The sequence below is a fragment of the Carassius carassius genome, chromosome 37 (genome assembly GCF_963082965.1).
Source record: "Carassius carassius chromosome 37, fCarCar2.1, whole genome shotgun sequence".
Classification (NCBI taxonomy): Eukaryota; Metazoa; Chordata; class Actinopteri; order Cypriniformes; family Cyprinidae; genus Carassius; species Carassius carassius.
Window position 1 is genome coordinate 130,507 of NC_081791.1, and position 23,072 is coordinate 153,578.

At 49.8% G+C, this 23,072-nt stretch overlaps 8 non-coding genes and 2 pseudogenes across 8 annotated transcripts; all 10 read right to left on the reverse strand.

Annotated features, from left to right (window-relative positions):
- Window positions 1-259: 259 nt before the first annotated feature.
- On the reverse strand, window positions 260-450 carry LOC132118776 (U2 spliceosomal RNA). The gene has a single exon (XR_009425998.1). It is a non-coding gene; the product is annotated as a U2 spliceosomal RNA (small nuclear RNA).
- Window positions 451-6,063: 5,613 nt separating this feature from the next.
- LOC132118896 (U1 spliceosomal RNA) lies at window positions 6,064-6,227 on the reverse strand. The gene has a single exon (XR_009426063.1). It is a non-coding gene; the product is annotated as a U1 spliceosomal RNA (small nuclear RNA).
- Window positions 6,228-6,579: 352 nt separating this feature from the next.
- On the reverse strand, window positions 6,580-6,770 carry LOC132118797 (U2 spliceosomal RNA). The gene has a single exon (XR_009426017.1). It is a non-coding gene; the product is annotated as a U2 spliceosomal RNA (small nuclear RNA).
- Window positions 6,771-9,338: 2,568 nt separating this feature from the next.
- On the reverse strand, window positions 9,339-9,502 carry LOC132118732 (U1 spliceosomal RNA). Its single transcript, XR_009425960.1, has one exon. It is a non-coding gene; the product is annotated as a U1 spliceosomal RNA (small nuclear RNA).
- A 352-nt stretch (window positions 9,503-9,854) lies between these two features.
- Window positions 9,855-10,045, reverse strand: LOC132118804 (U2 spliceosomal RNA). The gene has a single exon (XR_009426023.1). It is a non-coding gene; the product is annotated as a U2 spliceosomal RNA (small nuclear RNA).
- A 1,722-nt stretch (window positions 10,046-11,767) lies between these two features.
- On the reverse strand, window positions 11,768-11,931 carry LOC132118735 (U1 spliceosomal RNA). Its single transcript, XR_009425963.1, has one exon. It is a non-coding gene; the product is annotated as a U1 spliceosomal RNA (small nuclear RNA).
- Window positions 11,932-12,283: 352 nt separating this feature from the next.
- Window positions 12,284-12,458, reverse strand: LOC132118853 (U2 spliceosomal RNA; annotated as a pseudogene).
- An 8,167-nt stretch (window positions 12,459-20,625) lies between these two features.
- Window positions 20,626-20,789, reverse strand: LOC132118897 (U1 spliceosomal RNA). Its single transcript, XR_009426064.1, has one exon. It is a non-coding gene; the product is annotated as a U1 spliceosomal RNA (small nuclear RNA).
- Window positions 20,790-21,429: 640 nt separating this feature from the next.
- LOC132118898 (U1 spliceosomal RNA) lies at window positions 21,430-21,593 on the reverse strand. Its single transcript, XR_009426065.1, has one exon. It is a non-coding gene; the product is annotated as a U1 spliceosomal RNA (small nuclear RNA).
- Window positions 21,594-21,945: 352 nt separating this feature from the next.
- Window positions 21,946-22,119, reverse strand: LOC132118814 (U2 spliceosomal RNA; annotated as a pseudogene).
- Window positions 22,120-23,072: the final 953 nt, after the last annotated feature.

Sequence of the window (23,072 nt, forward strand, 5' to 3'; positions counted from 1 at the left end):
GCGACTTCCATTACTGGCCTGGAAACTGCTTCCCAACGCTGGTTTTAGTTGACTCCCTTTAACCAAACACACCGAATTCGATACATCACCTCGTCAGTGAAAGTCTCCGAGACCTCAGGTGGGAGCATCGTTAGTGGAAGAGTCCAACACCTCAGCGGGGTGCCTCAGAAGTGAGTCCGCAATAAACCACAGGACCTGCAAAGGCAGACCTCATTACTTGCTCTGCTATTCGTCACAATAAATGGCATTCCCGAAAAAGGGAAAGCACACCGTTCCTGGAGACACTGCAATACCAGGCCGATGCGTGGAATGGACGGAGCAAGCCCCGGCTCCAGCTCCGTGATCTAAAAATCCATTTAATATGTAGTCCCCGGATGGGGGACGTATCAGATATTAAACTGATAAGAACAGATACTACACTTGATCTTAGCCAAAAGGCCGAGAAGCGATGTTGATTTGATGCAGCGGGGAAGAAGCCGGACACGACGATGCCCATCTCGGCTTTCGTAAGTCTGGGAGACTTGAAAAGCTGTGTGATGGTAGTACCCTCCCCCGTCTGCAACGTCACCGGGCCTCGCCCCGATCGGCCTGACGCTGGCTCTGCAGCGACAGAGAGTACGGCATCGCTCGTAATTCCCAAACGGTTCGTCACAAAGCCACGTGCCTTATGTCATCGGAATCCTTGGCTCGAGCCGAACGAGATGCAGGTCTCAGATTGGCTCGTCGCTCTGACGAAATTTTCGGGTATTTGGGATTTTGTCGAAAACCTTCTTTTGCAAACTAGCGGCAGGTATTTGGCCCAGTCTCACCCAGATCAGCACAGAATGCTTCTCTGGAGTCTGACTGTCAATAATCATCCAAAAAAAGTGGAAATTTCCATTCACCTTGGCGAGGGGACCTCAAAACGTGCCAAGGTGTTGTGGCCGAGTTGGCTCAAATGGCTATAACTCCAGGAAGGAGTGAGATCCCTTCACCCAAATCGGCACACCTGTGCAGGGGCTCAGTCAGCGGTCAGGTGTAAAAGGGTGCTGCGACAGGCCACTAGGTGGCGCTGTAAGCGGAAAAATAAGAAAAATGAAATGTAAAAGGACCATCAAACAAAGATGGAAACACCTGAAACGCTGTGTGATGGTAGTACCCTCCCCCGTCTGCAACGTCACCGGGCCTCGCCCCGATCGGCCTGACGCTGGCTCTGCGGCGACAGAGAGTACGGCATCGCTCGTAACTCCCAAACGGTTCGTCGCAGAGCCACGTGCCTTATGTCATCGGAATCCTTGGCTCGAGCCGAACGAGATGCAGGTCTCAGATTGGCTCGTCGCTCTGACGAAATTTTCGGGTATTTTGGGATTTTGTCGAAAACCTTCTTTTGCAAACTAGCGGCAGGTATTTGGCCCAGTCCCACCCAGATCAGCACAGAATGCTTCTCTGGAGTCTGACTGTCAATAATCATCCAAAAAAAGTGGAAATTTCCATTCACCTTGGCGAGGGGACCTCAAAACGTGCCAAGGTGGTGTGGCCGAGGTGGCTCAAATGGCTATAACTCCAGGAAGGAGTGAGATCCCTTCACCCAAATCGGCACACCTGTGCAGGGGCTCAGTCAGCGGTCAGGTGTAAAAGGGCGCTGCGACAGGCCACTAGGTGGTGCTGTAAGCGGAAAAATAAGAAAATTGAAATGTAAAAGGACCATCAAACAAAGATGGAAACACCTGAAACGCTGTGTGATGGTAGTACCCTCCCCCGTCTGCAACGTCACCGGGCCTCGCCCCGATCGGCCTGACGCTGGCTCTGCGGCGACAGAGAGTACGGCATCGCTCGTAACTCCCAAACGGTTCGTCGCAGAGCCACGTGCCTTATGTCATCGGAATCCTTGGCTCGAGCCGAACGAGATGCAGGTCTCAGATTGGCTCGTCGCTCTGACGAAATTTTCGGGTATTTGGGATTTTGTCGAAAACCTTCTTTTGCAAACTAGCGGCAGGTATTTGGCCCAGTCCCACCCAGATCAGCACAGAATGCTTCTCTGGAGTCTGACTGTCAATAATCGTCCAAAAAAAGTGGAAATTTCCATTCACCTTGGCGAGGGGACCTCAAAACGTGCCAAGGTGGTGTGGCCGAGGTGGCTCAAATGGCTATAACTCCAGGAAGGAGTGAGATCCCTTCACCCAAATCGGCACACCTGTGCAGGGGCTCAGTCAGCGGTCAGGTGTAAAAGGGCGCTGCGACAGGCCACTAGGTGGCGCTGTAAGCGGAAAAATAAGAAAATTGAAATGTAAAAGGACCATCAAACAAAGATGGAAACACCTGAAACGCTGTGTGATGGTAGTACCCTCCCCCGTCTGCAACGTCACCGGGCCTCGCCCCGATCGGCCTGACGCTGGCTCTGCGGCGACAGAGAGTACGGCATCGCTCGTAACTCCCAAACGGTTCGTCGCAGAGCCACGTGCCTTATGTCATCGGAATCCTTGGCTCGAGCCGAACGAGATGCAGGTCTCAGATTGGCTCGTCGCTCTGACGAAATTTTCGGGTATTTGGGATTTTGTCGAAAACCTTCTTTTGCAAACTAGCGGCAGGTATTTGGCCCAGTCCCACCCAGATCAGCACAGAATGCTTCTCTGGAGTCTGACTGTCAATAATCGTCCAAAAAAAGTGGAAATTTCCATTCACCTTGGCGAGGGGACCTCAAAACGTGCCAAGGTGGTGTGGCCGAGGTGGCTCAAATGGCTATAACTCCAGGAAGGAGTGAGATCCCTTCACCCAAATCGGCACACCTGTGCAGGGGCTCAGTCAGCGGTCAGGTGTAAAAGGGCGCTGCGACAGGCCACTAGGTGGCGCTGTAAGCGGAAAAATAAGAAAATTGAAATGTAAAAGGACCATCAAACAAAGATGGAAACACCTGAAACGCTGTGTGATGGTAGTACCCTCCCCCGTCTGCAACGTCACCGGGCCTCGCCCCGATCGGCCTGACGCTGGCTCTGCGGCGACAGAGAGTACGGCATCGCTCGTAACTCCCAAACGGTTCGTCGCAGAGCCACGTGCCTTATGTCATCGGAATCCTTGGCTCGAGCCGAACGAGATGCAGGTCTCAGATTGGCTCGTCGCTCTGACGAAATTTTCGGGTATTTTGGATTTTTTCGAAAACCTTCTTTTGCAAACTAGCGGCAGGTATTTGGCCCAGTCCCACCCAGATCAGCACAGAATGCTTCTCTGGAGTCTGACTGTCAATAATTGTCCAAAAAAAGTGGAAATTTCCATTCACCTTGGCGAGGGGACCTCAAAACGTGCCAAGGTGGTGTGGCCGAGGTGGCTCAAATGGCTATAACTCCAGGAAGGAGTGAGATCCCTTCACCCAAATCGGCACACCTGTGCAGGGGCTCAGTCAGCGGTCAGGTGTAAAAGGGCGCTGCGACAGGCCACTAGGTGGCGCTGTAAGCGGAAAAATAAGAAAATTGAAATGTAAAAGGACCATCAAACAAAGATGGAAACACCTGAAACGCTGTGTGATGGTAGTACCCTCCCCCGTCTGCAACGTCACCGGGCCTCGCCCCGATCGGCCTGACGCTGGCTCTGCGGCGACAGAGAGTACGGCATCGCTCGTAACTCCCAAACGGTTCGTCGCAGAGCCACGTGCCTTATGTCATCGGAATCCTTGGCTCGAGCCGAACGAGATGCAGGTCTCAGATTGGCTCGTCGCTCTGACGAAATTTTCGGGTATTTGGGATTTTGTCGAAAACCTTCTTTTGCAAACTAGCGGCAGGTATTTGGCCCAGTCCCACCCAGATCAGCACAGAATGCTTCTCTGGAGTCTGACTGTCAATAATCGTCCAAAAAAAGTGGAAATTTCCATTCACCTTGGCGAGGGGACCTCAAAACGTGCCAAGGTGGTGTGGCCGAGGTGGCTCAAATGGCTATAACTCCAGGAAGGAGTGAGATCCCTTCACCCAAATCGGCACACCTGTGCAGGGGCTCAGTCAGCGGTCAGGTGTAAAAGGGCGCTGCGACAGGCCACTAGGTGGCGCTGTAAGCGGAAAAATAAGAAAATTGAAATGTAAAAGGACCATCAAACAAAGATGGAAACACCTGAAACGCTGTGTGATGGTAGTACCCTCCCCCGTCTGCAACGTCACCGGGCCTCGCCCCGATCGGCCTGACGCTAGCTCTGCGGCGACAGAGAGTACGGCATCGCTCGTAACTCCCAAACGGTTCGTCGCAGAGCCACGTGCCTTATGTCATCGGAATCCTTGGCTCGAGCCGAACGAGATGCAGGTCTCAGATTGGCTCGTCGCTCTGACGAAATTTTCGGGTATTTTGGATTTTTTCGAAAACCTTCTTTTGCAAACTAGCGGCAGGTATTTGGCCCAGTCCCACCCAGATCAGCACAGAATGCTTCTCTGGAGTCTGACTGTCAATAATCGTCCAAAAAAAGTGGAAATTTCCATTCACCTTGGCGAGGGGACCTCAAAACGTGCCAAGGTGGTGTGGCCGAGGTGGCTCAAATGGCTATAACTCCAGGAAGGAGTGAGATCCCTTCACCCAAATCGGCACACCTGTGCAGGGGCTCAGTCAGCGGTCAGGTGTAAAAGGGCGATGCGACAGGCCACTAGGTGGCGCTGTAAGCGGAAAAATAAGAAAATTGAAATGTAAAAGGACCATCAAACAAAGATGGAAACACCTGAAACGCTGTGTGATGGTAGTACCCTCCCCCGTCTGCAACGTCACCGGGCCTCGCCCCGATCGGCCTGACGCTGGCTCTGCGGCGACAGAGAGTACGGCATCGCTCGTAACTCCCAAACGGTTCGTCGCAGAGCCACGTGCCTTATGTCATCGGAATCCTTGGCTCGAGCCGAACGAGATGCAGGTCTCAGATTGGCTCGTCGCTCTGACGAAATTTTCGGGTATTTGGGATTTTGTCGAAAACCTTCTTTTGCAAACTAGCGGCAGGTATTTGGCCCAGTCTCACCCAGATCAGCACAGAATGCTTCTCTGGAGTCTGACTGTCAATAATCATCCAAAAAAAGTGGAAATTTCCATTCACCTTGGCGAGGGGACCTCAAAACGTGCCAAGGTGGTGTGGCCGAGGTGGCTCAAATGGCTATAACTCAAGGAAGGAGTGAGATCCCTTCACCCAAATCGGCACACCTGTGCAGAGGCTCAGTCAGCGGTCAGGTGTAAAAGGGCGCTGCGACAGGCCACTAGGTGGCGCTGTAAGCGGAAAAATAAGAAAAATGAAATGTAAAAGGACCATCAAACAAAGATGGAAACACCTGAAACGCTGTGTGATGGTAGTACCCTCCCCCGTCTGCAACGTCACCGGGCCTCGCCCCGATCGGCCTGACGCTGGCTCTGCGGCGACAGAGAGTACAGCATCGCTCGTAACTCCCAAACGGTTCGTCGCAAAGCCACGTGCCTTATCTCATCGGAATCCTTGGCTCGAGCCGAACGAGATGCAGGTCTCAGATTGGCTCGTCGCTCTGACAAAATTTTCGGGTATTTGGGATTTTGTCGAAAACCTTCTTTTGCAAACTAGCGGCAGGTATTTGGCCCAGTCCCACCCAGATCAGCACAGAATGCTTCTCTGGAGTCTGACTGTCAATAATCATCCAAAAAAAGTGGAAATGTCCATTCACCTTGGCGAGGGGACCTCAAAACGTGCCAAGGTGGTGTGGCCGAGGTGGCTCAAATGGCTATAACTCCAGGAAGGAGTGAGATCCCTTCACCCAAATCGGCACACCTGTGCAGGGGCTCAGTCAGCGGTCAGGTGTAAAAGGGCGCTGCAACAGGCCACTAGGTGGCGCTGTAAGCGGAAAAAAACTAATATGATTTGAAAAAGCACAACGAAAAACAAACATGGAGACAGCTACAGCTAGGCTGCAGTCAATCCAATCGACTTGCAAAGTGAGGTCTGTGCAAAATTCGAACTAAACCACACACCAGGGACTGATATTTCAAGAGCGTAAGTGATTTTGTTTCATGAGCTCAAAACACATACCCAGCATGTGGCAGGACTCATCATTCTGAAACTGAAAAGTAACTGAGATAGATCTTTCTGCTTTGTTTCACCAGTTAATTCAGGGGAGAGCGCGAACGCAGTCCCCCACTACCATAAATTATGCAGTCGAGATTCCCACATTTGGGGAATTCGCAGGGGTCAGCATGGCCGTAGTGCAATGGACAAGCCTCGCCCTGGGTGAACCGCCTTCTTGATCATGGTGTCTCCCCTGCCAGGTAAGTATGAAGACCCAAGCAGCCAGCCAGAGGTACAATTTGCGTCTCTACCATCCTCACCAACGGTTAGCCCTCCGTAAACCCCAACAAAGGAAGGATGGGCGACTTCCATTACTGGCCTGGAAACTGCTTCCCAACGCTGGTTTTAGTTGACTCCCTTTAACCAAACACACCGAATTCGATACATCACCTCGTCAGTGAAAGTCTCCGAGACCTCAGGTGGGAGCATCGTTAGTGGAAGAGTCCAACACCTCAGGGGGGTGCCTCAGAAGTGAGTCCGCAATAAACCACAGGACCTGCAAAGGCAGACCTCATTACTTGCTCTGCTATTCGTCACAATAAATGGCATTCCCGAAAAAGGGAAAGCACACCGTTCCTGGAGACACTGCAATACCAGGCCGATGCTTGGAATGGACGGAGCAAGCCCCGGCTCCAGCTCCGTGATCTAAAAATCCATTTAATATGTAGTCCCCGGATGGGGGACGTATCAGATATTAAACTGATAAGAACAGATACTACACTTGATCTTAGCCAAAAGGCCGAGAAGCGATGTTGATTTGATGCAGCGGGGAAGAAGCCGGACACGACGATGCCCATCTCGGCTTTGGTAAGTCTGGGAGACCTGAAAAGCTGTGTGATGGTAGTACCCTCCCCCGTCTGCAACGTCACCGGGCCTCGCCCCGATCGGCCTGACGCTGGCTCTGCAGCGACAGAGAGTACGGCATCGCTCGTAATTCCCAAACGGTTCGTCACAAAGCCACGTGCCTTATGTCATCGGAATCCTTGGCTCGAGCCGAACGAGATGCAGGTCTCAGATTGGCTCGTCGCTCTGACGAAATTTTCGGGTATTTGGGATTTTGTCGAAAACCGTCTTTTGCAAACTAGCGGCAGGTATTTGGCCCAGTCTCACCCAGATCAGCACAGAATGCTTCTCTGGAGTCTGACTGTCAATAATCATCCAAAAAAAGTGGAAATTTCCATTCACCTTGGCGAGGGGACCTCAAAACGTGCCAAGGTGGTGTGGCCGAGGTGGCTCAAATGGCTATAACTCCAGGACGGAGTGAGATCCCTTCACCCAAATCGGCACACCTGTGCAGGGGCTCAGTCAGCGGTCAGGTGTAAAAGGGCGCTGCGACAGGCCACTAGGTGGTGCTGTAAGCGGAAAAATAAGAAAAATGAAATGTAAAAGGACCATCAAACAAAGATGGAAACACCTGAAAAGCTGTGTGATGGTAGTACCCTCCCCCGTCTGCAACGTCACCGGGCCTCGCCCCGATCGGCCTGACGCTGGCTCTGCAGCGACAGAGAGTACGGCATCGCTCGTAATTCCCAAACGGTTCATCACAAAGCCACGTGCCTTATGTCATCAGGTGTAAAAGGGCGCTGCGACAGGCCACTAGGTGGCGCTGTAAGCGGAAAAATAAGAAAAATGAAATGTAAAAGGACCATCAAACAAAGATGGAAACACCTGAAACGCTGTGTGATGGTAGTACCCTCCCCCGTCTGCAACGTCACCGGGCCTCGCCCCGATCGGCCTGACGCTGGCTCTGCGGCGACAGAGAGTACGGCATCGCTCGTAACTCCCAAACGGTTCGTCGCAAAGCCACGTGCCTTATCTCATCGGAATCCTTGGCTCGAGCCGAACGAGATGCAGGTCTCAGATTGGCTCGTCGCTCTGACGAAATTTTCGGGTATTTGGGATTTTGTCGAAAACCTTCTTTTGCAAACTAGCGGCAGGTATTTGGCCCAGTCCCACCCAGATCAGCACAGCATGCTTCTCTGGAGTCTGACTGTCAATAATCATCCAAAAAAAGTGGAAATTTCCATTCACCTTGGCGAGGGGACCTCAAAACGTGCCAAGGTGGTGTGGCCGAGGTGGCTCAAATGGCTATAACTCCAGGAAGGAGTGAGATCCCTTCACCCAAATCGGCACACCTGTGCAGGGGCTCAGTCAGCGGTCAGGTGTAAAAGGGCGCTGCGACAGGCCACTAGGTGGTGCTGTAAGCGGAAAAATAAGAAAAATGAAATGTAAAAGGACCATCAAACAAAGATGGAAACACCTGAAAAGCTGTGTGATGGTAGTACCCTCCCCCGTCTGCAACGTCACCGGGCCTCGCCCCGATCGGCCTGACGCTGGCTCTGCAGCGACAGAGAGTACGGCATCGCTCGTAATTCCCAAACGGTTCGTCACAAAGCCACGTGCCTTATGTCATCAGGTGTAAAAGGGCGCTGCGACAGGCCACTAGGTGGCGCTGTAAGCGGAAAAATAAGAAAAATGAAATGTAAAAGGACCATCAAACAAAGATGGAAACACCTGAAACGCTGTGTGATGGTAGTACCCTCCCCCGTCTGCAACGTCACCGGGCCTCGCCCCGATCGGCCTGACGCTGGCTCTGCGGCGACAGAGAGTACGGCATCGCTCGTAACTCCCAAACGGTTCGTCGCAAAGCCACGTGCCTTATCTCATCGGAATCCTTGGCTCGAGCCGAACGAGATGCAGGTCTCAGATTGGCTCGTCGCTCTGACAAAATTTTCGGGTATTTGGGATTTTGTCGAAAACCTTCTTTTGCAAACTAGCGGCAGGTATTTGGCCCAGTCCCACCCAGATCAGCACAGAATGCTTCTCTGGAGTCTGACTGTCAATAATCATCCAAAAAAAGTGGAAATGTCCATTCACCTTGGCGAGGGGACCTCAAAACGTGCCAAGGTGGTGTGGCCGAGGTGGCTCAAATGGCTATAACTCCAGGAAGGAGTGAGATCCCTTCACCCAAATCGGCACACCTGTGCAGGGGCTCAGTCAGCGGTCAGGTGTAAAAGGGCGCTGCAACAGGCCACTAGGTGGCGCTGTAAGCGGAAAAAAACTAATATGATTTGAAAAAGCACAACGAAAAACAAACATGGAGACAGCTACAGCTAGGCTGCAGTCAATCCAATCGACTTGCAAAGTGAGGTCTGTGCAAAATTCGAACTAAACCACACACAAGGGACCGATATTTCAAGAGCGTAAGTGATTTTGTTTCATGAGCTCAAAACACATACCCAGCATGTGGCAGGACTCATCATTCTGAAACTGAAAAGTAACTGAGATAGATCTTTCTGCTTTGTTTCACCAGTTAATTCAGGGGAGAGCGCGAACGCAGTCCCCCACTACCATGAATTATGCAGTCGAGATTCCCACATTTGGGGAATTCGCAGGGGTCAGCATGGCCGTAGTGCAATGGACAAGCCTCGCCCTGGGTGAACCGCCTTCTTGATCATGGTGTCTCCCCTGCCAGGTAAGTATGAAGACCCAAGCAGCCAGCCAGAGGTACAATTTGCGTCTCTACCATCCTCACCAACGGTTAGCCCTCCGTAAACCCCAACAAAGGAAGGATGGGCGACTTCCATTACTGGCCTGGAAACTGCTTCCCAACGCTGGTTTTAGTTGACTCCCTTTAACCAAACACACCGAATTCGATACATCACCTCGTCAGTGAAAGTCTCCGAGACCTCAGGTGGGAGCATCGTTAGTGGAAGAGTCCAACACCTCAGGGGGGTGCCTCAGAAGTGAGTCCGCAATAAACCACAGGACCTGCAAAGGCAGACCTTATTACTTGCTCTGCTATTCGTCACAATAAATGGCATTCCCGAAAAAGGGAAAGCACACCGTTCCTGGAGACACTGCAATACCAGGCCGATGCTTGGAATGGACGGAGCAAGCCCCGGCTCCAGCTCCGTGATCTAAAAATCCATTTAATATGTAGTCCCCGGATGGGGGACGTATCAGATATTAAACTGATAAGAACAGATACTACTCTTGATCTTAGCCAAAAGGCCGAGAAGCGATGTTGATTTGATGCAGCGGGGAAGAAGCCGGACACGACGATGCCCATCTCGGCTTTGGTAAGTCTGGGAGACCTGAAAAGCTGTGTGATGGTAGTACCCTCCCCCGTCTGCAACGTCACCGGGCCTCGCCCCGATCGGCCTGACGCTGGCTCTGCAGCGACAGAGAGTACGGCATCGCTCGTAATTCCCAAACGGTTCGTCACAAAGCCACGTGCCTTATGTCATCGGAATCCTTGGCTTGAGCCGAACGAGATGCAGGTCTCAGATTGGCTCGTCGCTCTGACGAAATTTTCGGGTATTTGGGATCTTGTCGAAAACCGTCTTTTGCAAACTAGCGGCAGGTATTTGGCCCAGTCTCACCCAGATCAGCACAGAATGCTTCTCTGGATTCTGACTGTCAATAATCATCCAAAAAAAGTGGAAATTTCCATTCACCTTGGCGAGGGGACCTCAAAACGTGCCAAGGTGGTGTGGCCGAGGTGGCTCAAATGGCTATAACTCCAGGAAGGAGTGAGATCCCTTCACCCAAATCGGCACACCTGTGCAGGGGCTCAGTCAGCGGTCAGGTGTAAAAGGGCGCTGCGACAGGCCACTAGGTGGCGCTGTAAGCGGAAAAATAAGAAAAATGAAATGTAAAAGGACCATCAAACAAAGATGGAAACACCTGAAAAGCTGTGTGATGGTAGTACCCTCCCCCGTCTGCAACGTCACCGGGCCTCGCCCCGATCGGCCTGACGCTGGCTCTGCAGCGACAGAGAGTACGGCATCGCTCGTAATTCCCAAACGGTTCGTCACAAAGCCACGTGCCTTATGTCATCAGGTGTAAAAGGGCGCTGCGACAGGCCACTAGGTGGCGCTGTAAGCGGAAAAATAAGAAAAATGAAATGTAAAAGGACCATCAAACAAAGATGGAAACACCTGAAACGCTGTGTGATGGTAGTACCCTCCCCCGTCTGCAACGTCACCGGGCCTCGCCCCGATCGGCCTGACGCTGGCTCTGCGGCGACAGAGAGTACGGCATCGCTCGTAACTCCCAAACGGTTCGTCGCAAAGCCACGTGCCTTATCTCATCGGAATCCTTGGCTCGAGCCGAACGAGATGCAGGTCTCAGATTGGCTCGTCGCTCTGACGAAATTTTCGGGTATTTGGGATTTTGTCGAAAACCTTCTTTTGCAAACTAGCGGCAGGTATTTGGCCCAGTCCCACCCAGATCAGCACAGCATGCTTCTCTGGAGTCTGACTGTCAATAATCATCCAAAAAAAGTGGAAATTTCCATTCACCTTGGCGAGGGGACCTCAAAACGTGCCAAGGTGGTGTGGCCGAGGTGGCTCAAATGGCTATAACTCCAGGAAGGAGTGAGATCCCTTCACCCAAATCGGCACACCTGTGCAGGGGCTCAGTCAGCGGTCAGGTGTAAAAGGGCGCTGCAACAGGCCACTAGGTGGCGCTGTAAGCGGAAAAAAACTAATATGATTTGAAAAAGCACAACGAAAAACAAACATGGAGACAGCTACAGCTAGGCTGCAGTCAATCCAATCGACTTGCAAAGTGAGGTCTTTGCAAAATTCGAACTAAACCACACACCAGGGACCGATATTTCAAGAGCGTAAGTGATTTTGTTTCATGAGCTCAAAACACATACCCAGCATGTGGCAGGACTCATCATTCTGAAACTGAAAAGTAACTGAGATAGATCTTTCTGCTTTGTTTCACCAGTTAATTCAGGGGAGAGCGCGAACGCAGTCCCCCACTACCATAAATAATGCAGTCGAGATTCCCACATTTGGGGAATTCGCAGGGATCAGCATGGCCGTAGTGCAATGGACAAGCCTCGCCCTGGGTGAACCGCCTTCTTGATCATGGTGTCTCCCCTGCCAGGTAAGTATGAAGACCCAAGCAGCCAGCCAGAGGTACAATTTGCGTCTCTACCATCCTCACCAACGGTTAGCCCTCCGTAAACCCCAACAAAGGAAGGATGGGCGACTTCCATTACTGGCCTGGAAACTGCTTCCCAACGCTGGTTTTAGTTGACTCCCTTTAACCAAACACACCGAATTCGATACATCACCTCGTCAGTGAAAGTCTCCGAGACCTCAGGTGGGAGCATCGTTAGTGGAAGAGTCCAACACCTCAGGGGGGTGCCTCAGAAGTGAGTCCGCAATAAACCACAGGACCTGCAAAGGCAGACCTCATTACTTGCTCTGCTATTCGTCACAATAAATGGCATTCCCGAAAAAGGGAAAGCACACCGTTCCTGGAGACACTGCAATACCAGGCCGATGCTTGGAATGGACGGAGCAAGCCCCGGCTCCAGCTCCGTGATCTTAAAATCCATTTAATATGTAGTCCCCGGATGGGGGACGTATCAGATATTAAACTGATAAGAACAGATTTTTTCTTTCGAAAAAGTTTTATTGTCACCATTTACATTTTTTCCATTTGCATTTTTACTTTCACACACATTTTTTTTTTTTCAAGCACACATTAAAACAAGCCATATAATATATAATAAATACACATGGTAAAATGAAAGAAACAATCATTGTTAAAAAAAATTGATTAAACCACAGTGTTTTGCTTGTTTTTAAAAGTCCATATTTGAGGTGTGTTTAAAAGGTGCGATCGGTTTCAAAAGTAAAATACAAATTTAAAAAAGCAAACAAGCCTCATATGCATGTTAATAAAACCAATTTCATTAATAAAACACAATAAAAACCAATTTATAGGATAAAAACCACATAAAAAAAAAACATCTGTTGTGCAAGACCGGGGGTGAGTCCTTATCAAGTCGGTCTTCACCCCACTCTCCAGAACAGGGACATGAGATGCTGCTTTACAGGCTCAGCGGAGATCCCCTCTCCTCCGGCCCGCTGGCCCGCTGTTCCCGTAGCCAGAATGGTGAGGGTGCATCTACGGGCAGCCAGGGTCGGTGCCTGCCGGGACCCTCTCTGTGCGGCCCCGGCCCCCCCGTCCGAATATCGTCGTCCGGTACCCCTGCAGCATTGATGTTACCTTTAGCTCGCATGCATGGAGGGTTACCGTAACGCGTTTCCCCACCAGCAGGTTTCTGGTGGCCCAGATGGCATCCTTGATGACGTTGAGGGTGAGCCAGAGCGAGGTGAATTCCTGTGCTGTCATGTCCTTCAAGCCCCGGCCCACCCCAAGGATGGCGAGCTGGTACCCGAACTGGGCCCCACCTGCTGGTAGGCACGGGAAATACAAGGGGCCGGTCTTGGCCCACAGGTCCCGCGCAGCACCGCACTCCCAGAGTAGGTGGTGGACGGTCTCCGGGGAATTGCAGCCGGACCGAGGGCAGATGGGGTTTTTGGCCATGCCTCTGGAGTGCATAACCGCCCTGACCGGGAGGATCTCATGAGCCACCATCCATGATAAATCCTTGTGCCTGTTCTGGAGAGCGGGGTGAGCAGCGTTCCTCCAAACTTGTTTGGCCTCACCTAGTGTGAGGCCTGGAACTGGACTCACCCGTTCCCGGTCCTGCACAACAGAAATGAGAGACTTGTGTTTAGTTAAAATGGTGACATCTTCACTCTCTAAAAGATATTTCTTTAAAAAAATTTTTATAAAACTGTACTCTTTAGGCAAGTTAAAAGACACTGGGGTTTTCAAGTCTACTGGTAAAATTTTCAATGTTCTTAGGTAAGACCCCATCCAAAATCGCACCATTGCAGCCGTCTTGTTTTCTTTGGATGGGGTCATGGCATAACTAATGTGCAGGGCGGTGAAGCGGCTGCCTAAAAACAGGTGGGGGTCTGGGAGGCCTTTTCCACCGTTCTCTGGCCTTTTCTTGATGGTCTCCCTCTTCAGGCGCTCCCACTTGGACCCCCACAGGAAATAAAACACCGCCCTCTCCAGTCTCACCAGGAACCGCCGAGGGGGGCTAAAAACAGAACAGACAAGTAAAATCAGAGGTAAAATCACAGATTTAAAAATTAAAATTTTACCTTCAATTGTCAACTGTCTTAGTCCCCAAAACCCCAGTCTTTTCCTAGCTTTCCCTAGCAAGTCAGTCCAGTTGTCTCGTCCACCTCCGTCTTTATCAAATTTAACGCCTAAAATCTTAAAATCATTGTCTTTAAAAACCAAATCAAGTCCTCCTGTGTCCGCGTCTCCCCACGGCCCGAAGAGCTGGGCCTCGGACTTGTTTCTATTGAGTTTGGCGCCCGAGGCCCGACCGTACCAGTCAGTCAAGTCCAGTGCTCTTCGTATGGATAAAAGGTCCGTGGCTAAAAGAGTTACGTCGTCCATGTATAAAGCACAGGTCGCCGTCAGTCCACCCGTCCCAGGAACGTCCAGTCCTTTGATCCATTTGTCCCTTCTCAAGATCTGTGCCAGTGGCTCAATGCAAGCCACATACAGAAGAGGAGATAAAGGACATCCCTGACGGACACCACTGTGTATGTTCACAGCTTTGGAAAGATGCCCATTTATTAGAATTTTGCTGACTATTCCCTTGTACAGCAGTCCCACCCAGGCTATAAACCTCTCTGGAAACCCCATTTTATCCAGTACCTGGAAGAGGTACTGGTGCGAGACTCGATCAAATGCTTTTTCAAAATCTAAATTTAGGACTACTAGCCGAATATTTCTGTCTCTCGCGTAACAGATGGCGTCTCTAATCAGCACTAGGTTGTCTGTTATCTTTCTTCCGGGCACAGCAGAAGCTTGATCCGGGTGGATCACGTCCTCTAAAACAGTCGACATGCGTGTCGCTAAAATCTTACTAAAAAGTTTACCATCGAAATTTAAAAGCGTGATTGGTCTCCAATTTTTTAAGTCAGTCCTGTCCCCTTTTTTGTACAGTAAAGACACTATCCCTATCCTAAAACTGTCGGGTAGTCTGTCAAGAGTCTCAAAGTTGTTAAAAACAGCCAATAATTCATGTGCTAAAATATCCCAAAAAGTAAGATAAAACTCTAGGGGAAGTCCATCTGCTCCTGGGGACTTCCCCTTTTTAAAACCTTTAAGAGCTTTATGTAATTCTAAAATATTAAAATCTTGGGATAAAAACTTATTTTGGCCATTAACATTCTTGACTAAAAAATTTAAAACTTCCCTTGCCGTATCGTCGTGTACATCTTTTTTACAATACAAATCCTCATAAAATCCCTCTACATTTTTTAAAATCTCTTCTGTTGTGTTTGCATCCCTCCCTCCTACCTTAACACTGGTTATTGCCCCTCCCCTTGTTATTATCTTTTTAAAAAAGTAACTTGTACACTTTTCACCTTCCTCTATTTCTCTTTCTTTGCTTCTTAAAATAACACCTTTACTTTGGATACGAGATAAAACTGACATTTCTTTTTTTACATCTGTTATTTCTTGGCTAAAATCAAAACCATTATTTAAAAGATTAAAATATCTTTGTAATCTTTTTTGCAACCCCATCATGCATCTCTTTTCCCTATTCTTTTTATCTTTCCCTACCTTCCTAAAAAACTGTCTTGTCCGGTCCTTTACCATTTCCCACCACTGTGCACGTGTCTCATAAAAGTCTTGGAGGGTCTGCCATTGGCTGAACTGCTCCCTATATTCTCTAACCACTTCTTCATCCACCAATAGGGAACAGTTCAGCTTCCACATCCCTCCTCCTACCGTCACACCCGGGGAAAGTGAAAGGGTGCAAGACAGCATCATGTGATCAGAAAAAAAGAGAGGGGTCAATGTTGCATCGGTTGGCGGGCAGTCCCTTGTAAAAACATAGTCAATTCGAGAGGCTCTGGCGCCATCACCACTGAACCAGGTGAAGCCCTCCTCTCTTTGATGCAGTTGTTTAAAACAGTCAACTAACTTAAAATCCTTGACTAAATTTTGTAATAAAACCGATGTCTTATCGACCTTAAAATCTTCTCCTACTCTCTTCCTATCTGTTTTGGTAAAACACAGTTAAAATCCCCTGCTACTATTAGGGGAGCCCTGCCTAACATGTGGGGCTGCAGGTCTTCTAAAAGCTCATACCTGTCATTTTTTTCTGTAAAACCATACACGTTAAGAACCTTAAAATCTCTCCCTAAAAAAGTCAGGTTTGCTAAAAGAGCCCGCCCTTCCCTCACCACAGTGCTATCCTTCACCGTGATGTTTGAATTTTTTATTAAAATAGCGACACCATCATTCTTGTTGAAGTTAGAGCCACTCCATATTGAGGGCCCCATGGTCCACATCTCCTCCAACTTCCTGTGGTTACTTAAAAAGGGCAGAGCACACTCTTGCAGTAAAAACAAATCTGACTTAAAAGACTTTAAAAGGGATAAAATGCTCTGTGCTCGCAAGGTGGACCTCACACTTCTTACATTTATGGTAGAGATAGTGAGGGCCATGAGCAGTATGGTTAAAACAGTATGAGACATTTAAACAGAAGACTAAAAGACTACAAAAATATGCTTAAAATCATGTTTTATCTTGTTTCACCTGCTCTTCCTTTCTCCCAGATGAACTGGGGCCCGGAGAGCAGGTGCTCGACACATCGGGTGCTACAGAGAAACCCTCTTGTAACTCCCTAGGCGACGATGTTCTTAGCTTGATGTGCAAAAAGGAAACCTCATTTGGGGATTCTAGGGGCCACATACGTTCTTGATCTTCCAAATCGGAACTATCAAGCCGCTGTGCTGCCCTAGCTTTTTTCTCCTCTGTTTCCACCAGAGGAGATCCCGCAGGTCTTTTTTGCACTTGAGCATTTGGGAGTGAACACTCAAATTCACTCCCACTGGATTCCTGCACCAAATCTGACACCGTTTCTAGGGAAGAGCTTGTTTCTTCCTCGCTCACTTCTCCTTCCGTGACTTTTTCCAGTTCAATATCTGACTCCGCCCCTGTGGCCGCCCCACTTCCTCCTTCCTGCCCAATCCCTGAGGCCGGCTGGGGATTTGAAATTCCCGCCAAAACCTCAGGGACCGCCTCCTCTTTCCTTTGTTCATTCGTTTGTTGCCCATGTGGGGCGGCCATTTTGAGCTTGTTGGCAAAACTTTTAGGGCAGTCTCTGTAGAGATGGTTTGTTTCTCCACAAAGATTACACCGTCTGCCATTGGTACAATCATCAAAACTGTGACCAATTTCTCTACACTTCCCACATATTAACTCTTGGCATGCTTCAGCGAGATGACCAAACCTGCAACACTTCCTGCAGAGTTTGGGCATTCCTTGATAATGTATGTAGCCTCTGTTCTCTCCGAGCACAATCATGGAAGGCAGATGTTTCAGGCCCTGGTAGCCCCCAGCGTCTTCCCATTGTTTAATGGGAATTCGCCAGGAGCATGTCCAAATGCCATCTTCATCCAACACTTTGACAGGCTGGCCTCGAACAGTGCAAAATCTACCCAACCAAACACAAATATCATCTCCAGTCACTGTTTCATTGAACATCCTGACAATCACAGTTTTAAGTGTGTTATCCGAAAGTTTCTCGACAGTGAACATGGAGAACTGGGCTTTAACTGAATCAAACCTTTGCCAAAAGTCATTAAGCAGGGAAGCGGTTTTAAAACTGACATCAAATCCTTTGTTCAAGGGCAGAGTCATCAAACAATTCAGGTCGTCAGATCTAAAAGCTAAGGTCTTTTGGATCAGCTTCCTTGAAAAGTCCATACGGGACATTCCAAGGAGCTTCCCCTCAACCTGCCTGAATAAAAAACGCACGCTGTGGTGCCTCCGCACGCCGACACGGGCAGCCGACATGATGGAGGCACCAACAGCCTTAAAACAACAATAAATACAACAATAAATAACCAAATAAATAATTAAAAGACCTTACCTTAAAACTTGTTGGAGCCCGAAGCAGCAGAATTCAATGTACCTCTCGAAGTTGTGTGACTCAAGATATAAAAAGATCTCAAGTCAGGAAACCTCCAAGAGGCGATCGCAGTCTCAACCGTCCGACAAGATACGTGATCTTAGCCAAAAGGCCGAGAAGCGATGTTGATTTGATGCAGCGGGGAAGAAGCCGGACACGACGATGCCCATCTCGGCTTTGGTAAGTCTGGGAGACCTGAAAAGCTGTGTGATGGTAGTACCCTCCCCCGTCTGCAACGTCACCGGGCCTCGCCCCGATCGGCCTGACGCTGGCTCTGCAGCGACAGAGAGTACGGCATCGCTCGTAATTCCCAAACGGTTCGTCACAAAGCCACGTGCCTTATGTCATCGGAATCCTTGGCTCGAGCCGAACGAGATGCAGGTCTCAGATTGGCTCGTCGCTCTGACGAAATTTTCGGGTATTTGGGATTTTGTCGAAAACCTTCTTTTGCAAACTAGCGGCAGGTATTTGGCCCAGTCCCACCCAGATCAGCACAGAATGCTTCTCTGGAGTCTGACTGTCAATAATCATCCAAAAAAAGTGGAAATTTCCATTCACCTTGGCGAGGGGACCTCAAAACGTGCCAAGGTGTTGTGGCCGAGTTGGCTCAAATGGCTATAACTCCAGGAAGGAGTGAGATCCCTTCACCCAAATCGGCACACCTGTGCAAGGGCTCAGTCAGCGGTCAGGTGTAAAAGGGCGCTGCGACAGGCCACTAGGTGGCGCTGTAAGCGGAAAAATAAGAAAACAGAAATGTAAAAGGACCATCAAACAAAGATGGAAACACCTGAAACACTGTGTGATGGTAGTACCCTCCCCCGTCTGCAACGTCACCGGGCCTCGCCCCGATCGGCCTGACGCTGGCTCTGCGGCGACAGAGAGTACGGCATCGCTCGCAACTCCCAAACGGTTCGTCGCAAAGCCACGTGCCTTATGTCATCGGAATCCTTGGCTCGAGCCGAACGAGATGCAGGTCTCAGATTGGCTTGTCGCTCTGACGAAATTTTCGGGTATTTGGGATTTTGTCGAAAACCTTCTTTTGCAAACTAGCGGCAGGTATTTGGCCCAGTCCCACCCAGATCAGCACAGAATGCTTCTCTGGAGTCTGACTGTCAATAATCATCCAAAAAAAGTGGAAATTTCCATTCACCTTGGCGAGGGGACCTCAAAACGTGCCAAGGTGTTGTGGCCGAGTTGGCTCAAATGGCTATAACTCCAGGAAGGAGTGAGATCCCTTCACCCAAATCGGCACACCTGTGCAGGGGCTCAGTCAGCGGTCAGGTGTAAAAGGGCGCTGCGACAGGCCACTAGGTGGCGCTGTAAGCGGAAAAATAAGAAAACAGAAATGTAAAAGGACCATCAAACAAAGATGGAAACACCTGAAACACTGTGTGATGGTAGTACCCTCCCCCGTCTGCAACGTCACCGGGCCTCGCCCCGATCGGCCTGACGCTGGCTCTGCGGCGACAGAGAGTACGGCATCGCTCGCAACTCCCAAACGGTTCGTCGCAAAGCCACGTGCCTTATGTCATCGGAATCCTTGGCTCGAGCCGAACGAGATGCAGGTCTCAGATTGGCTTGTCGCTCTGACGAAATTTTCGGGTATTTGGGATTTTGTCGAAAACCTTCTTTTGCAAACTAGCGGCAGGTATTTGGCCCAGTCCCACCCAGATCAGCACAGAATGCTTCTCTGGAGTCTGACTGTCAATAATCATCCAAAAAAAGTGGAAATTTCCATTCACCTTGGCGAGGGGACCTCAAAACGTGCCAAGGTGGTGTGGCCGAGGTGGCTCAAATGGCTATAACTCCAGGAAGGAGTGAGATCCCTTCACCCAAATCGGCACACCTGTGCAGGGGCTCAGTCAGCGGTCAGGTGTAAAAGGGTGCTGCGACAGGCCACTAGGTGGCGCTGTAAGCGGAAAAATAAGAAAAATGAAATGTAAAAGGACCATCAAACAAAGATGGAAACACCTGAAACGCTGTGTGATGGTAGTACCCTCCCCCGTCTGCAACGTCACCGGGCCTCGCCCCGATCGGCCTGACGCTGGCTCTGCGGCGACAGAGAGTACGGCATCGCTCGTAACTCCCAAACGGTTCGTCGCAAAGCCACGTGCCTTATGTCATCGGAATCCTTGGCTCGAGCCGAACGAGATGCAGGTCTCAGATTGGCTCGTCGCTCTGACGAAATTTTCGGGTATTTGGGATTTTGTCGAAAACCTTCTTTTGCAAACTAGCGGCAGGTATTTGGCCCAGTCCCACCCAGATCAGCACAGCATGCTTCTCTGGAGTCTGACTGTCAATAATCATCCAAAAAAAGTGGAAATTTCCATTCACCTTGGCGAGGGGACCTCAAAACGTGCCAAGGTGGTGTGGCCGAGGTGGCTCAAATGGCTATAACTCCAGGAAGGAGTGAGATCCCTTCACCCAAATCGGCACACCTGTGCAGGGGCTCAGTCAGCGGTCAGGTGTAAAAGGGCGCTGCAACAGGCCACTAGGTGGCGCTGTAAGCGGAAAAAAACTAATATGATTTGAAAAAGCACAACGAAAAACAAACATGGAGACAGCTACAGCTAGGCTGCAGTCAATCCAATCGACTTGCAAAGTGAGGTCTGTGCAAAATTCGAACTAAACCACACACCAGGGACCGATATTTCAAGAGCGTAAGTGATTTTGTTTCATGAGCTCAAAACACATACCCAGCATGTGGCAGGACTCATCATTCTGAAACTGAAAAGTAACTGAGATAGATCTTTCTGCTTTGTTTCACCAGTTAATTCAGGGGAGAGCGCGAACGCAGTCCCCCACTACCATAAATTATGCAGTCGAGATTCCCACATTTGGGGAATTCGCAGGGGTCAGCATGGCCGTAGTGCAATGGACAAGCCTCGCCCTGGGTGAACCGCCTTCTTGATCATGGTGTCTCCCCTGCCAGGTAAGTATGAAGACCCAAGCAGCCAGGCAGGTCTCAGATTGGCTCGTCGCTCTGACGAAATTTTCGGGTATTTGGGATTTTGTCGAAAACCTTCTTTTGCAAACTAGCGGCAGGTATTTGGCCCAGTCCCACCCAGATCAGCACAGCATGCTTCTCTGGAGTCTGACTGTCAATAATCATCCAAAAAAAGTGGAAATTTCCATTCACCTTGGCGAGGGGACCTCAAAACGTGCCAAGGTGGTGTGGCCGAGGTGGCTCAAATGGCTATAACTCCAGGAAGGAGTGAGATCCCTTCACCCAAATCGGCACACCTGTGCAGGGGCTCAGTCAGCGGTCAGGTGTAAAAGGGCGCTGCAACAGGCCACTAGGTGGCGCTGTAAGCGGAAAAAACTAATATGATTTGAAAAAGCACAACGAAAAACAAACATGGAGACAGCTACAGCTAGGCTGCAGTCAATCCAATCGACTTGCAAAGTGAGGTCTGTGCAAAATTCGAACTAAACCACACACCAGGGACCGATATTTCAAGAGCGTAAGTGATTTTGTTTCATGAGCTCAAAACACATACCCAGCATGTGGCAGGACTCATCATTCTGAAACTGATAAGTAACTGAGATAGATCTCTCTGCTATGTTTCACCAGTTAATTCAGGGGAGAGCGCGAACGCAGTCCCCCACTACCATAAATTATGCAGTCGAGATTCCCACATTTGGGGAATTCGCAGGGGTCAGCATGGCCGTAGTGCAATGGACAAGCCTCGCCCTGGGTGAACCGCCTTCTTGATCATGGTGTCTCCCCTGCCAGGTAAGTATGAAGACCCAAGCAGCCAGCCAGAGGTACAATTTGCGTCTCTACCATCCTCACCAACGGTTAGCCCTCCGTAAACCCCAACAAAGGAAGGATGGGCGACTTCCATTACTGGCCTGGAAACTGCTTCCCAACGCTGGTTTTAGTTGACTCCCTTTAACCAAACACACCGAATTCGATACATCACCTCGTCAGTGAAAGTCTCCGAGACCTCAGGTGGGAGCATCGTTAGTGGAAGAGTCCAACACCTCAGCGGGGTGCCTCAGAAGTGAGTCCGCAATAAACCACAGGACCTGCAAAGGCAGACCTCATTACTTGCTCTGCTATTCGTCACAATAAATGGCATTCCCGAAAAAGGGAAAGCACACCGTTCCTGGAGACACTGCAATACCAGGCCGATGCGTGGAATGGACGGAGCAAGCCCCGGCTCCAGCTCCGTGATCTAAAAATCCATTTAATATGTAGTCCCCGGATGGGGGACGTATCAGATATTAAACTGATAAGAACAGATTTTTCTTTCGAAAAAGTTTTATTGTCACCATTTACATTTTTTCCATTTGCATTTTTACTTTCACACACATTTTTTTTTTCAAGCACACATTAAAACAAGCCATATAATATATAATAAATACACATGGTAAAATGAAAGAAACAATCATTGTTAAAAAAAATTGATTAAACCACAGTGTTTTGCTTGTTTTTAAAAGTCCATATTTGAGGTGTGTTTAAAAGGTGCGATCGGTTTCAAAAGTAAAATACAAATTTAAAAAAGCAAACAAGCCTCATATGCATGTTAATAAAACCAATTTCATTAATAAAACACAATAAAAACCAATTTATAGGATAAAAACCAAATAAAAAAAAAAAAAACATCTGTTGTGCAAGACCGGGGGTGAGTCCTTATCAAGTCGGTCTTCACCCCACTCTCCAGAACAGGGACATGAGATGCTGCTTTACAGGCTCAGCGGAGATCCCCTCTCCTCCGGCCCGCTGGCCCGCTGTTCCCGTAGCCAGAATGGTGAGGGTGCATCTACGGGCAGCCAGGGTCGGTGCCTGCCGGGACCCTCTCTGTGCGGCCCCGGCCCCCCCGTCCGAATATCGTCGTCCGGTACCCCTGCAGCATTGATGTTACCTTTAGCTCGCATGCATGGAGGGTTACCGTAATGCGTTTCCCCACCAGCAGGTTTCTGGTGGCCCAGATGGCATCCTTGATGACGTTGAGGGTGAGCCAGAGCGAGGTGAATTCCTGTGCTGTCATGTCCTTCAAGCCCCGGCCCACCCCAAGGATGGCGAGCTGGTACCCGAACTGGGCCCCACCTGCTGGTAGGCACGGGAAATACAAGGGGCCGGTCTTGGCCCACAGGTCCCGCGCAGCACCGCACTCCCAGAGTAGGTGGTGGACGGTCTCCGGGGAATTGCAGCCGGACCGAGGGCAGATGGGGTTTTTGGCCATGCCTCTGGAGTGCATAACCGCCCTGACCGGG